Raw genomic sequence first — 17,111 nt, forward strand, 5'->3', positions numbered from 1 at the left:
GCACCGGTCCCTTACGGTCCCTCCTGCAGGTGGTGAGCCCACGGGAGGGCGGACCCACGTTGCGGTCCTTGATTTTCTTGTAAGGGTCCCCTGGAGCATAAAGGGGTTAAGGGCCTTGCTCAAGGGCCCAAGAGTGGTAGCTTAGCGATACCGGGGCTTGAACCCCCGACCTTCCGATCGGTAACCCAGCGCCTTAACCGCTGGAGCCACCACTCCCCCCAGTGGATTGAGTGGATTGCTCAGGTATCCACTCAAAAACATTATGCAACAAGAAAATGAAGTCTGCTAAAAATCTGAATGTACTGAATGACCAGGTTTTCTTGTCAATGAATATGTCTTCCTGATAGAAAATAGATTCAAAAAGAATGCGAGAAGATAATATGTAAAAGAGTGGATCAGGGAGAATCAGGAATTCTCCCTGATCCAAAGTCAGAGTCCTGACTTTAACCCCATTGTGTTTGAGATTATGGAGAAGACTCTACATATGACACAAACCTTTTTGCTAAATTAATGTAAATTTGAATAAATAAAAATGTTGAGACGTAAAATTATAAAAAAAAAAATAAAAAAAAAACATTAGACATTCAATATAATATTCAGTGCCACCCACGAGGATCGGTTACATTTTTTTAGTCTGGTTCCTCTTAAGGTTTCTTCCTCACACAATCTCAAGGTGTTTTTCTTTGCTACAGTCACCACTGTCTCGCTCATTAGGGATAAACTTATAGGGACTAATTAATACCTCTAAAATGTATATACATAATCTATTTATTCAGCTGCTTTAGAACAATGTCTATTGTTAAAATACAATAAAATTACAGACACAATTTAACTAAATTGCATTGAATGATAGAAAAACCCAGCCATTAGGGGGGCACAAGCCAGTGCACTCTTGGTGCCGGTCCAATCAAATATGCGGATCACAAATGAGAATTTCATACCGGATCGGTCGAGGCCCGGGTTAACAACGACCGCCACAGGTATCGTTAGCCGACAGGGTACCGGTGGAAATTGGGCTACTGTTGACCGAAGGAGGAGAAGGAGAGGAGGAAGACGTCTACAGAGACGGCAGGAAAGAGAGCAGTGTAGAAGAGTAGAGGTTCGGGTTGGTACTTTAAATGTTGGTACTATGACGGGTAAAGGGAGAGAGATAGCTGATATGATGGAGAGGAGAAAGGTAGATATGTTGTGTGTTCAGGAGACCAAGTGGAAAGGGAGTAAGGCCAGGAACTTGGAGGTGGGTTTAAACTGTTTTATCATGGTGTGGATGGAAAGAGAAATGGTGTAGGGGTGATTCTGAAGGAAGAGTACAGTAAGAGTGTAGTGGAGGTGAAGAGAGTTTCTGATAGGGTGATGATCGTGAAGGTGGAAGTTGAAGGGATGATGATAAATGTCATCAGTGCCTATGCTCCACAAGTTAGCTGTGAGATGGAGGAGAAGGAAAGATTCTGGAGTGAATTAGATGAAGTGGTAGATGGTGTACCTAGGAAAGAACGATTGGTGATTGGGGCAGACTTTAATGGGCATGTAGGTGAAGGGAACAGAGGTGATGAGGAGGTGATGGGTAGGTATGGTTTTAAGGAGAGGAATGTGGAAGGGCAGATGGTGGTAGATTTTGCTAAAAGGATGGAAATGGCAGTGGTGAACACGTATTTTAAGAAGAAGGAGGATCATGGGGTGACGTATAAGAGTGGAGGAAGGTGCACACAGGTGGACTATGTGTTATGCAGGAGATGCAACCTGAAGGAGATTGGAGACTGTAAGGTGTTGGCGGGGGACAGTGTAGCTAGACAGCATCGGATGGTGGTCTGTAGGATGGTTTTGGAGGCGAAGAAGAAGAAAAGTAGAGTAAGGATTGAAAGAAGAATTAAGTTGATCAGTCACACCGTGAAGTTATGGGAAAGAGTAGTGGAAGCCAGGCTGAGATCAGAGGTGACCATCTGTGAGCAACAGTATGGTTTCATGCCGAGGAAGAGCACCACAGATGCCTTATTTGCTTTGAGGATGTTGATGGAGAAGGACAGAAGGAATTGCATTGTGTATTTGTGGATTTAGAGAAAGTGTACGACAGAGTGCCAAGAGAGGAGTTGTGGTATTTTATGAGGAAGTCAGGTGTGTCAGAGAAGTATGTGAGGGTGGTGCAGGACCAGAGAAGGGGAATGAAAGTCAGTAGGAGTAAGACAGAGTACATGTGTGCGAATGAGAGGGAGGGCAGTGGAGTGATGCGGTTGCAGGGAGAAGAGGTGGAGAAGGTGGAGGAGTTCAGGTACCTGGGGTCAACAGTGCAAAGTAATGGAGAGTGTGTTAGAGAAGTAAAGAAAAGAGTGCAGGCAGGGTGGAGTGGGTGGAGAAGAGTGACAGGAGTGATTTGTGATAGAAGAGTATCTGCAAGAATGAAAGGGAAAGTTTATAGGACTGTGGTGAGACCTGCGATGTTGTATGGATTAGAGACAGTGGCATTGAGTAAAAGACAGGAGGTGGAGCTGGAGGTAGCAGAGCTGAAGATGTTAAGGTTTTCGTTGGGAGTGACGAGGATGGACAAGATTAGAAATGAGTTTATTAGAGGGACATCACATGTAGGATGTTTTGGTGACAAGGTGAGGGAGGCGAGATTGAGATGGTTTGGACATGTGCAGAGGAGGGACATGAATTATATTGGTAGAAGAATGCTGAGGATGGAGCCACCAGGTAGGAGGAAAAGAGGAAGGCCAAGGAGGAGGTTCATGGATGTGGTGAGGGAAGACATGCAGGTAGTTGGTGTGAAAGAGGCAGATGTAGAGGACAGGGTGGTATGGAGACGGATGATCTGCTGTGGCGACCCCTAATGGGAGCAGCCGAAAGAAAAAGAAGAAGCATTGAATGATAGAAATATTTCACAAATGTTTCATATTGGGGCAACAAGATTTTGTCTCACTTCCCGTGGGCTCACCACCTGCAGGAGGGACCATAAGGGACGGTGCTGTGAGGATTGGGCAGCAGTCGAAGGCGGGGGTCTGCTTAGACTGTTGCCCCCGCGACCCGAATTATGGATAAGCAGGAGAAAATTAATTGAATAAATGAATGATTTTGTCTCATGTCTACTACTAATCATGTTTCCTTTGTTCAGTCATCCATCAGACTTTCTACTTTTTCTACTTCTTTTTCTTCTTCTTCTTCTGCTTCTTCTTTTGGCTGCTCCTGTAGGGGTCGTTACAGCAAATCATCCGTCTCCATATCCCCCTGTCCTCTACATCTGCCTCTTTCAAACCAACTACCTGCATGTCTTCCCTCACCACATCCATAAACCTTCTCCTACTGATATACCTTATGTCCCTCCTCTGCACATGTCCAAACCATCTCGATCTCGCCTCCCTCACCTTGTCTCCAAAACGTCCTACATGCGCTGTCCCTCTAATAAACTTCTTTCTAATCCTGTACATCATCATCACTCCTAACGAAAACCTCCACATCTTCAGCTCTGCTACCTGCAGCTCCACTTCCTGTCTTTTACTCAATGCCACTGTTTCTAAACAATACAACATCTCAGGTCTCACCACAGTCCTATAAACTTTTGCAGATACTCTTCTATCACAAATCACTCCTGCTATCACTCTTCTCCACCCACTCCACCCTGCCTGCACTCTTTTCTCTAACACACTCTCCATTACTTTGAACTGTTGATCCCAGGTACCTGAACTCCTCCACCTTCTCCACCTCTTCTCCCTGCAACCGCACCACTCCACTGCCCTCCCCCTCATTCACATACATGTACTCTGTCTTAATCCTACTGACTTTTATTCCCCTTCTCTCCAGTCATGCTTCATGTTCATTACCCTTTTAGAAACTCTCTTCACCTCCACTACACTCTTACTGTACTCTTCCTTCAGGATCACCCCTACACCATTTCTCTTTCTATCCACACCATGAAAGAACAGTTTAAACCCACCTCCAATATTCCTGGTCTTACTCCCTTTCCACCTGGTCTCCTGAACACACAACATATCTACCTTTCTCCTTTCCATCATATCAGCTACCTCTCTCCCTTTACCCGTCATTGTACCAACATTTAAAGTAACAACCCAAACCTCCACTATACTCCACTTCTCCTTTTCCTGCTGTCTCTGCCTTCCTCCTCTCCTTCCCCTCCTTCAACCAAAAGTAGCCTTATTTCTACCGGTACCCTGTTGGCTAACAATACCTCTGGCGGTTGGTGGTAACCCGGGCTTTAACCGATTCCGGTATGAAATTCTGATTCGTGATCCGGATTTGATTTGGCACATCATCAGTCATTTGCCATATTAAAAATTCTATTATTCTTAAACAATACTGACTGATTCTAAAAATGGTTATTTTTATGGTTGTTCTGAAGTTCAAAAAAAAAATCACACACCTCATTTCTTAAACACAAGAGACTTCTTATTTAGAAGTTTTGCAAGAGTAACACACACGTCTCCGGTGCATGTGATTCTGACCCTAAACATATTTTTCTCAATAAATTTGAAACCTTTTAATGAGATCATATTAAAAGAGGAGCAGAGCCTCAAAATAATATTGCAATTTACATTTATAGGTAAAAGAAAATGGAATGCCATTATAGGTGATATTAAGTCATATTCAAGCGATATTAAAAAATAATCATTCTGATCATCCCATGGGAGATTTCTGTCCACAGTTTATATACTATAACCTTTCCTGCATGACTTTTGAAGACAAGAAAACTAATAAGATGAAATCTATATAAAGATACAGAAGACATGAAAAACTCTGTATAGGCCTGAAAAAAATGACAGCACAGATCACAAAAGCACTTTATCTTTCCAACAACCTTATAAAAAAAATGACCAGAGTCAGATGTATAGAACAAATCAACTGAATAAGTTTAAATAAAATTAATAAAAATAAATAAATGTAAAAAATATAAAAAATGAAATAATTGAATAAAGGAAAATCTTACTCCAGGGGTGCTGTATAATGACTGACCCTGCGCTCTGACCCCAGCTCCTAAACATTGCTGATATAAACGAAGAAATAATTTCACTGTGCTTTAATGTACATGTGACAAATAAGAGCTCAGAGTGTGTGTGAAATAAGAGTAAAGTCAACAGAAAACAAAAAAAGAGTAAGAATGCAGTCATACATTTTCTCACCAGTGATATCTACACAATAATGATGTGTGAATACTCATACTCATACTCATGTGCACCACATGAATGAAAGTCTATAGAGATCCTGCAGGAGTGAAACCCTCATGGACCTCAGCAGAAAGTCTGGTAAGGGCCATGCGGAAAACATCAGACACAGCCAGCAGATGGCAGCAATGAATAATACACTGTCTCACTAATACAGTGAGACTGCAGTACCAAAATGTAGCATTGTGTTCGCAAGGACCTGGAAACTTCAATATAACACCTAAATAATAGATTGTTTAGAACAATATTAGTCTCACTAATATCTACAAGCTGAATGAATGCTAATGTTTGATTTCCCAGCAGACCATGAGGCATGAAACAAATCAAAATGAACAAATCCTCTGAAATAAAACGCGAAATATCAAGATTTGTTGACGATTTGCAATCTCATGTGCATTAGTTATGTAAACTCTTATTTTAGACAATATTACTGTAGGACCTTCACTTTATGTTTTTTTTTTAATCGTTTTTATCTTATTCTTTTTCAATCACCACATTTTCTGTGTAAAGCTGCTTTGAGACAATGTTCATTGTTAAAAGCGCCATACAAATAAAAATGAATTGAATTGAATAGAACCTCCACACCAAAATGGTCTGAATTTCAGGTGCGCCAGCAGAAGACTAAATAAGGCAATTGTGTATCCAATTCACCTGTGAGAACTGAAACTAGCCTAAAAACTAGTGGTTTTCTAGCATCTAGACACCAATTAAGCATTAGAAAATATGTGTTGAATAAAATGGAAAATGGATGTTGGATGTAGAAAAATAATGCACATTTTATGTGCTCATTCTTCTACATACAAGTCATATGTTATAGATATTGATCTTCTTAAAATGCAGCAGGCAAGTTTTTGCACTTCTACACTCAACTGTTAATCAAGCAGTTCTAGAATATAAATGAAATCACTTATCAAGACAATGATCCAGAGGAAAGCTGCTTTTAGTGCTCCCAATTAAGCATGTAGTGTGCCATACCACAATCACAGCATGGCACATGACATTCAATTTAATTTAGTTCAGTTTTATTTGTTCAGCACTTATGGACGTTGTCTCAAAGCAGCTTCACAGAGATAAAGGGGGTATAACATTTTTATTGATATTTTCCCTATAAGTTGATCCCTAATGATATTATCCAGTGGTGACAATGGCAATTAAAAATAAGAATGAGTAGACATGAGGAAGAAACCGTGAGGGGAATCAGCCTCAAACGGGAACCCATCCTCATCCTTATCACCAAATATCAATTCAACACAGTTCATCGTTGTTGAGGTGTGCTGTTAAGTGATGTGGACCTGTTCATGCAAATTGTGGTCCTAAGCCATTGTAGTAAACTGTTTTTTTAATTACAATCCAAATCCATCCTCAAGTTCTTGCACCAAAACAGACTCCAGTTCAGACACCAGTCATACACACACCAGTCTCACACACCTGTTTTGACACTTTTTTTAATTGAAGATTGCAAATGATTTGATTGGAGTGGGGGTGGAGCATTGTGGTAGTAGGACAGAGCCATTGGGGGGTGACAATATGAATCTTGCCTCGGGTGCCAAAAAGACTAGAAATGACCTTTCAGGGCCTTTGCTTTACATTCATAAATTTTATGTAATTTATATGATATAAATTAATAGTTTATAGTGTAAACTAATATAGTTTATCACATTTATTGTCCCTAAATTATGATATTTAGCTATACTGAAAAGAAACGATGCAAGAAGAGAAACCTTTATATAAAATAAATAATTTAAAGGAAAGGCCCAGGGTATCAGTAAACTAGATAAATGCTAGTAGTGTGTTTGTAGACATGCACACGGCACACTCAGAAAACACATACACACATGCATGCAAACATTGTGGCAAAAAAAACTTTTTAGGTCAAACTTTACTTAAATGTTGAAATTATTATTATGAATAATATGACTTCTCGTCAGTAAGTTTGGGTGAACCCAAAAGGTAAAAAACCTGGAAGAAACCTATACAGACAAAAAAAACATGCAAATCTGCACCCAAATTTCAACCCATGCTGCATTATTGTGCCACCACTTCTGTCTTATACTGCAGCAATCCTTAAATCATTCCACAGACTACACAAAAACATACATTAAACACACAAATCATATCTGGTTTTAAAGCCAGGTCCAGACTGGCAGTGCTGTTGCTTCCTCTTTTCCTGGCAATCAACCTGTCATCTTTTAGAATGCCCTGATTATGCTGAGTTACGTAAAACACATTAGCAGCAGCGGTCTGTCCCAGATATGGCATGTGTCTGATATCATCACACATCCTGTCTCAGTGTTTTGTGATACAGACTGACTCATACAAACATAAAAAAAAAACTGGGGACTATAGAGTCCCAAAGCATACTGCTATATATATTAATTATATAAATAAATATTGAGTAAAATAAAAGACGCATTAAAAATGTAACAAAAAGTAAGTAGAGGCTGCTCTTACACTGTATAGCGCAACCCAGAAAAACCATCAGTATAGATTTTTGCAGATAGCTGAAGGCTCCAGCAATCAAATATATTAATCGGCAAAACTAATGAAATGGTCGACATCTATCATAAAGCATTTCCTACAGTGTTGGCAGGTTATACTTGTTGGCTGTACATAAGGGGCACCTGCCGATTAGACGTGATGTATCAAAACCTTCTCTCGCAGAATCTCAGAGGATCTGAATTCTCTAAAATGTGAGCTGATTAATTGACTCAATGCCACAAGGACAACCTATTTACAGTCCAAAATAAATCTATGAACAATGTACTTGTTTATTAAACCAGTGGTTACTAATGTACAAATATAGGCCTATTAATCCAAATGATTATTTGTAGTTATTATTTAAATCAAGATTTAAGATATTTAGATGATTTTATTACTCAGCATCTAAAAATGTATCAAAGGTCAATGTTGCTTTAGAAAAGAAAAGAAAAGAAAAGAAAAGAAAAGAAAAGAAAAGAAAAGAAAAGAAAAGAAAAGAAAAGAAAGAAAAGAAAAGAAAGAAAAGAAAAGAAAAGAAAAGAAAAGAAAAGAAAGAAAAGAAAAGAAAAGAAAAGAAAAGAAAAGAAAAGAAAAGAAAAGAAAAGAAAAAAAAAGCAGCATTGTTGTCAGGAAATATGGGTCAGTTGATGTATTTCATATGACACAGTTGTTTGGGGGTAAGAATAACAAGGATAGATTTAAAAAACGTACTCATATATACATGCATTTTTGTAATTGTATTTTTGTGAATGCATGTGCAGGTGTAGAGATAGGGCCAACTCCATAAAAAGCAGGATGCAGAATTAAAGAGAGGAACTGGAACAAGTTTGATCTATGGCGTGGCAATAAAACATGATTGCAGAGTCAAACTGTACATCCAACACTGTACCTGTGCTTATACCAAAATTTACCAACATCTTTGTATTCTTCACATTTACTAATTATCCAACATTTAAAGACTGTGTGCAAGTTCTCAACCCAGTTAGCATGCATAATTGGACCTCAGGATGCCTATGTTGAACTTCTTACCAGGTGGATCAGGTGTGCGTCCTCAGGTGTGAACCACCACAGGTGGAGACTAAAAGTTCAACACAATCACCCTGACATCCATGCACCTTTATTGGGTTACACCCTTTTAAAGCCCCATACTAGTCATTTGATCATTAGTTCTAAAATAAAATCTGCTTGGAACCCTTTTTGGTCTGAAAACACTGCGTTAGGGACAAACAGAGCACCTGCGAGGCACAAGTTTCCAAACCCTGGTCCAGGAGACATTTCTGTCCCATGTTCCCTCTGCTCTTCCTGTCTCTGTGCTCTACAGGTGAGTTTGTCTCCAAATCTGCTGTAGGAAATTTAACCATAAGCAAAACATCTCCAGAATCTAAAAAAGGCTTCAGATCTCTATGGGTTAACAAACCGGATTCATCTCATTTGGTAATTCATTACTGTTCCTGGGATAAAACAGAACGGGGTGTACAGGATGTGATTAAAAAATAGCTCGTGTTGCAAGTTTTCAGAGGTTTTCAGTATATATTATAAAAGAAAAACTCATACCTGCTATGGAGAATCTGCTCTCTGTCCCCTGCAGTGTGACGCTGGTGATCAGGGTCAGTTTGGTCGGTTTGTGTGAACTGCTGAAGTTTATTGAGTTTATGATCACACACGCGTACACACACCCACACAAACGCACACTTCCAACACAACTTCAGAATGAAACTGGAGCTATAATTCTCTTTAAATGGCCCATAGATTTAGCTGCTTAGTAGTATATCCAAGCCTGAAGCACCGTGCACAAAATAACACACACGTGTAAGAAACTCCACGATACAAATGAAATGAAAAGTCAGTAATAAATCCGCTTTCCTCGATCGACTTCACAATATGCAGCTCATCTGAATGTGAGCGAACTGCGGCAATGCGCTTTAGACTCCAGCGGAGCGCCGCCTCTTCACCGGAGCGCACAACAGCAGGGCGCACGGTGCGAAGCGCCTCTGTAGGAGAAACAGCAGTGAAATGTTCAGAGCATAAATACAACAACTTTTTCCTGTGAAAGACCTAAAATTTGAAAGCTGGCATGGTCCCACCCTTATTTATGATGTCATAATATCAGGAAAGAAAGAACCAGATTTGGGAGACGCCCTCTCCAGAGCGACTTCCATTCATCTCACTGATACACCTGAGCAGCTACAGTATGGGGTTAAGTGTCTTGCTTTAACCACTAAGCAAACACATCCCCCAGAAACAGACCTCTTTTTCTTAGCCACAGTAGCTCCAGGTTGCTCATCTGTGAGATATATATATATATTTACATTTAAAAATAAGTTAACATTGTTTTAGAATTCTTACATTCGTTAAAGCTGCTTTGAGTCAATGTCCATTGTTAAAAACACCACCGAAGTAAAATGGAATTTAATTCTTATATATCAGCCATGCCATATATGAGAAGACACAAAAAGTATAATGTATTAGGCAATTCCATTGTACAATAAATTGGATTGTTTCTTACTGTACTAAAAGTTTTAATAAACTTTCAATGAACTTTGAAAATATGTTTTGCACCCACAGTCCCAGGGCATCATCGTGTACTATTACATGTATATACGGTTTACATGGTCATGTTAAAACTGCAGATTTCAATCAGGGAAAAAAAAAAAAAGAATCATGTCATATTTGTTTAACTAAAAATTATTTAATTAATGAATTAAATAAAAAAATGAAGTAAATTAATTTAAAAATTAATTTACGAATGAATTAATTAATTAATAGAAAATCTTAAGAGAAAAACAAGAATGCATTATAATAAGGCACATGTAGTCTGGGTGTTGTCCTTGATTGTCTTTTGAAAAGCATGTGAACAGTATTAATCTCTCTGCGTACTTCCATCTTCGGAACATCCGCCATGTTTGGGGTACCTCAAAAATTCCTTCATAAACTTCAGTTGGTCCAGAGTTTAGCTGCCCGTATAATTACTAGAACCCTCTTTATCATCTACACTGACTTCCTGTCCAATTTCAAATAACGTACAAGATTCTGCTCCTCAATTTCTATGCCCTTTATATTCATGCACCCTCATACATTTTTCTGACTTGCTTCATACACTGCAAAGCGCACTCTCAGATCTTCCTCATCTGTTTCCCTCACTGTACCTTCTTTCCGTTTAGTCACTATTGGGTTTAAAGCATTTAGCTCCATATCTCTGGAATTCTCTTCCACAATCAATACAAGATTGTGACTGTCTGAACAATTTCAGATCATGCCTCAATGCTCATCTGTTCAGATTCGCTTTTTCTGACTCATTTTAACAGTTAAACAGCTGTTTGTTGTTGTTTTATTTTATTTCACTCTACTCCGTCCTTTAGTGTTTTGAAAGGCGCCTTTAAATAAAATGCATTATTATTATATTATTTATTATTATGTACAGAATTAAACAACTGAACTCATCAATAAAGTGATTGGGATTCATTTCACATAAAGAGCATTGCCTTGACAATGCTGAAGTCAATGACTGTGAACCTCCAAAATTGACAAAACAACAAGAAGAAATGCATCCAAGATTCATCCAATAATAAAATATTTTAGACATAATCCTAAAAGATATGTTGGGTGCTGCAAAAAAAAAATTAAGACTTAAAAAACACCTTGTCCATTTTAAAGTAAGGTGGTGGCAGCATAATGCGATGGGGAAGCTTCTCTTTAGCTAGGACTAGGGCTCACTTCAGTATAGAGGGAACTATGGAAACCAATCTATCTTGGCACTCAAGCTGCAGGCATCTGTTAGACAGCTGAAGAAAAAGTGAACCTTCCAACATCATAACAGCCCAAAGCACAAATCCAAGTAAGCATTTTAAATTTACATTGTATTCTAAAAGGGGGTTCTCTGAGAATTAACTTCAATATACATTTTAGATATTCAAATTTGAATATCTAAACATTGACATGGTCAATGTTCTCTACTTCAACGCTTTATTGTTAATAAAATGCTAATAACGGCTAAACACTGAAAGTTAAACTGTGAAACTGATTTAAAGCAACTGAAGAAAGACACACACACACACAGAGAAAGAAAGAAAGAAAGAAAGAAAGAAAGAAAGAAAGAAAGAAAGAAAGAAAGAAAGAAAGAAAGAAAGAAAGAAAGAAAGAAAGAAAGAAAGAAAGAAAGAAAGAAAGAAAGACAGACTGGTTTTGAGATTTTTCCCAAGCAGTCTTGTTGCGTGACTGAGAGGCATGTAGGGAAACACAAAGACATTGTGTGCACTCCTCAGACTCCCCCCTCTCTGTTTAACCCCACACTGCATTCCCTTATGCATTCCGCAGTCACCACACAAACAGCACTGAAAATAAGATCACAGATTTACTACTATGCTAAGAAGATTCCTGTCTGAATGATAATGACAGGAGAATATCCTTTGTTAGATCTTACTTCATTGTGTTTAAGATCAAGACTTTAAGTTCTAGGTTCTGAACTGCTATGATGATGTCCTTCAGAACTAGTCAAGTCTTCCTGTGTGCTTGTTTTTAAAACAAGTACCAGAACTAAAGTTGCCACCTCACAACCATGAGCCCACGTAGAAAATTCTCATTTTGCAGAGGACTTGGAAATCAGTATCAAATATAGTAAAATGAAACAAAAAATTTTTTTTTTGCTAATAGTGTTTAAATTTATATTTCTGTTTGTTCTATGTTTTATTGTGCCATTAGAACTTTTGTGTTGCTCATTGTTTGTGTGGTCATCAGTGTTGGGCAATAACGCATAACTAGTTACTGTAATGCAGTTATTTTGACAGTAACTACTTTTATAAAAATAATGAATTTTATGTACCTTCTGTACCTTCTTTTTTACGGAAAGAAGGTACAGTGAGGGAAACAGATGAGGAAGATCTGAGAGTGCGCTTTTTGCAGTGTATGAAGCAAGTCAGAAAAATGTATGAGGGTGCATGAAATATGCTCGTTATTTCACTTTAGTTGAGCATAAAGACAAAAACTTTTTAGTCAAATGTAAGCTGTGTCTTTCTGGTTCGAAGCTCGTATCTACTGCGATAAACAACAACTCCAATCTGTCGAAGCTCCTCTAGAAACTCCATGCCTCGACGAAGCTACAAGCTAGAAGCTAATCCGGTGTTCTGTTCAACATTGTGGATAGTTTTCATGCTGTAAAAGGAACATGTTTAAGAGCTCAACACAACAGCTTTTATGATGCAGAAGCCACTTTAGTTTTTGGTTCTGAATATATTATTCAGCTTGTTTTTATTTATTTCAGAAATCCTTGTGATATATTTAGTGTGTGCTGGTCTGACTTAAATAAAATAGTGTTTAAAAATTACTTTGTGTTTAAGTCAGTTTTGTGTTTGTGTAGACCATAACGCATAAAAGGGCACTAATGAGAACATTAAAGAACGTTCTTTAAAAAAGTTACTTTTAACAGTAATGCATTACTTTTTGGTGTAGGTAATCAACAAAGTAACTGAGTAACTTTTTGAATGAAGTAACGAGTAACTGTAACTAGTTACTATTTTTTAGTAACGAGCAGATCACTGGTGGTCATGTAGCATGCGGATACAGAGACAGACCAGCAACAAGCATTCCATAGCAGGATGTAAAACTGTTTGCCCATCTCAAGGCTGATGCAGCTGGATGTTTAAAATGTTCCCCAAAACACCCAAGTTTCTTCTTAATGAGCAGGCCAGTGCTGACTGTGGCAAAGAAAAACTCCCTGAGATGGCATGAGAAAGAAACCTGGAGGGGAACCAGGCTCAAAAGGGAACCCGTCCTCATCTGGGTGGCACCACATGTCCATTCATTACAGTTCCATCATTGTTTTTTCTGTTCAGTCATACAGTATGTAGGTATCCATGTGATGTGACTGCAAAAAAAAGCTTTTCTTTGCAGTCTGACACTGCATATTAGATTTGTGCTGATATGCAGTGTTATTTTAAACAATTCATTTTGCTCTCATCTATTCAAAGGAATTTGTTTTTTTCAGATGCAACTTTGCAAATTTAAACCATGTTTTTTTTTAGAGAGAAGAGGCTTTCTCCTGAAAACTGTTCCTTAAAATAAATTCCCTTGTTCAGTCTTTTTCTAATTTTATGGTCATGAATGTTAACATTTAAAATGCTTACTGAATTCTGTGAAGCTTGAGATGTGACTCTTGTTTATTTATTTATTTATTTATTTTATTTTTTTTGCATTTTCTCTGAGCATTGCACGGTCTGACCTTTGGGTGAATTTGCTGGGATGCCTCCTCCTGAGAAGATTAGAAACTGTTCTAAATGTTTTCCACTTACTCAATGTAGAATGCTGTATTTTAAATTGCTTGAAAATTGCCTTATAATCCTTTACAGATTGATGGGCAGAAACAATTGCTTCTCTAAGATCATTGCTGATGTGCATCGTTGGCATTGCTTCAACACACACATAAATAATCCAGACCAGCAAACTGCTAACACTTGGGCTTTTATAGAGGTGCTCACATTTGCTGATGATCAATTATTCAAGAGCATTTTATTTGCAGCTACGTAGCCTCCTAAATCTAATAGAAACAATAAGAGTGGCTTTTGGCTTTGGTTGTTTTTATAAAATATAGATTTAAATGGTGTAATAATCATGTGATGTTGTTCATCTGTGGTTATATTTACCTAGTCTTAAGACCGCTTAAGGACCAGATAAATGTACTGATACATTAAACCAAAGAATTCAGGGGGGCATACTTTCTTTTTCACATGGATGTACATATATGGAGTTTTGTACATACAGTATATACAGCCATCACAATTGTAAGGCAAATGTTTGAACTAAATCCAGCCATTTTTTTATTCACTTAATGGCAATTTATTGTTTTTAAGTACAAATTTCAAGCTTGTATATGCAATAGATGTTGAGATCTGGATGATTTAGCAATTAGGGTGTGGCTCTGTAGAAAGTATATACAACATATACTATATAAATGTTACAGTAAGAGCACATCATAACTTTTGGACTATGCTTGGTAGATGAATGAAATCGTCTCAAGGTTATGTATGTAACCATGGTTCCCTAAGCAAAAGAAACACTGCGACAACAGCGCTTTGGGAACGCCAATGTGTGTAATCAGTCCAATGGAAAGCATGGAATCACCGCCAGGGTGACGTCACGACCAGGAAGCTATAAAAACACATGGAGTAAAGCCGGCGCTAGTTTTCTGAAAAGGAAGGAAGCACTGTAGGGATGCCGACAGTGTGACCTGGAAACCCAGCATCTCGTTCATGGTTACATACTTAACCTGGAGATGTTCTCTTTCAGGAACTCGAGCTTTGGGAACGAGTGTCCAATACAGCCAGCCTAACCAGTCCCTGCCTAGTGTGTAAGAGCACAGCTAGGTTGAAGGACAGAGGACTCATAGGAGGATGAAATAGCTTCCACAATCCATCTGCTGAGCATCTGCTTGTTTGCAGGAAGACCTCTCCTCGGAGGGCCATTGCAGACGGACCAAGTCCACCACAGGCACTCTAGGTCATGCCGGAGGCCTCAGCAAGTCACCATCGGGTTTTCTGACCATGGATTGCCTCGCCAGGGGGGCATGATACGTTGAAATGGTTTAAGGGTGGAAGGAGCCAACCCTTTGGGGAACTATTCCAGAAGAAATTCCAGCACTAAACCAACTACGCAATTAACTGAATCCAGTTGGTGGCGATCGCACCATGCCGTGAATGCCATCTAGCAGTGTACATCCTCCAGAGGGAGGTTGTATAGGCATACAGATGTGGCAGAGGCATCCAACTCTAGAGGAGCTGGAGGAGTAAGGAAGAGCGAGAGGGGACAGTGCGATGTCTCTTGAGTCACGAACAAGTCTACTTGAGCTCTGTAAAATCTCTCCCAGATCTGCTTTACCACTTGAGAGTGGAAACGCCAGGAAGACGAGGCAAGGCCGGGGGGGCCTCAGCCCTTGCCTCTGCTTCCTGGTTCAGATGGCCTGGGATATATGCTGCCCTCAAGGAGAGCAGCTTCCCCTGGGCCCACAGGAGGATCTAACTTGCCAGCTTGTACAGGAGGCACGTGCGCAGACCCCCTGGTGGTTAATATAAAAGACCACAGATGTGTTGTCCATACAGACCAAAATATGTTTGCCTCTGAGGTCTGGAAAGCTAGAAGCATGGCCAGCATCTATGTATGCGTCCTTAAGGTTCTGGTTTGAGACACAACCTGATTTAGGATCAGCATATTATAGCTGAGTCTCAGTAGTAAGCGGCTCAGCTGATGTAGATCTACTATAGGACGCAACCCGTGTCCTTTTTGGGAACTATGATATACCGGCTGTGGAACTCAGACTCTCTGTCTGATAAGGGGCCCCCTCAATGGCCTTTTCTTCGTGTTCCATGACCACACATTTTTTTTAACATTACTGTATAATCAGAGTTCAGAGTTAGTTACTGGTCAGTGCTATTTTGTGTTTTGTGTATCTGTCCCACACTGTCTTGTGTTGTCTGCTGCACTGTTTTTATCTGCACTGTTTGCACTGGGTTGCACATGATGCACTTTATGCAAGGACAAGGGCATAGACACTTAGAGCTCTGTGTTCTGTTATGTAGCATTTCACTATATACTGCGTCAGCTATATATGGTAGAAATGATAATAAAAGCTTCTTGACTTGACTGCTTCTTGGCCTCCTGGAACCTCTTGATGACCATATTAACCTAGTCGCCGAACAGGCCAGTCAGCACCAGAGGGGCGTCGAGCAGCACCCTATGGCCCAGATCCGCCAAATGACTCCTAGCCCCTTTTGGCTGCCTGAGATGCGTCTAGCTCTCGCAGCAGATCAGCCTGATAAGCTACAGCAGCTTGACCCGCTAAGGAGTAAACCTTGCCCACCAGCGGCGACGTATTTCGAAAGGGCTTGGTGGGCAGCGTCAGGGATTTCAGGGATGATTACACATCCCTGGCCAGCATCTCTTTATCCCCGGGGCACCGACCCGTAACCACACTCTTTCAGTCTGACAATTTGTATACAGAAGTCTCAGGACTGAAGAGGCTGGCCGAAAAAATTCATAGATTAGGACCTTCAGTGTGCAGGTCCAGAAAGAAATGCAAACCCTTTCTTGCTTGCCTTCATTTACTTTTTATATATCTATTTGGACATTTACCACTTACCATTCAGACAAACACACATAGAGCTGTTCATGAACAAACAGAAGCTAGTGCCGGCTTTCCATTGGACTGATTACACATGTGATTCAGATCGTGGAGAGCGCAGAAGCGTTCCCAAAGTGTTGTTGATACAGCTCGAGTTCCTGAAAGGGAACTTTAGGAATTGCTGTTTACTAAAAGATGTTACAGAATAATATAGAGGAGGACTCTCAAGTGGGATTGGAGCATTGCCCTGGTCTGGTGTTTATCTTCACTATTTTTGTCACACTTTTCAGAACTTAAAAATAAAAAAATAAAAAACGGAACAAAAGTCATCTAGTAGCGACTTATTTTGTTCTAAAGAA

At 39.5% G+C, this 17,111-nt stretch overlaps 1 long non-coding RNA gene across 1 annotated transcript in view; it reads right to left on the reverse strand.

Annotated features, from left to right (window-relative positions):
- LOC310734797 overlaps window positions 1-9,678 on the reverse strand; it is a 74,944-nt gene extending 65,266 nt beyond the window's left edge. Inside the window, exon 1 of the long non-coding RNA XR_014536139.1 lies at window positions 9,201-9,678. This is a non-coding gene — a long non-coding RNA (uncharacterized lncRNA). The remainder of the gene's footprint in view (window positions 1-9,200) is intronic.
- Window positions 9,679-17,111: the final 7,433 nt, after the last annotated feature.

The sequence above is a fragment of the Silurus aristotelis genome (assembly GCF_946808225.1).
Source record: "Silurus aristotelis genome assembly, chromosome: 12".
In the NCBI taxonomy this organism is placed as follows: Eukaryota; Metazoa; Chordata; class Actinopteri; order Siluriformes; family Siluridae; genus Silurus; species Silurus aristotelis.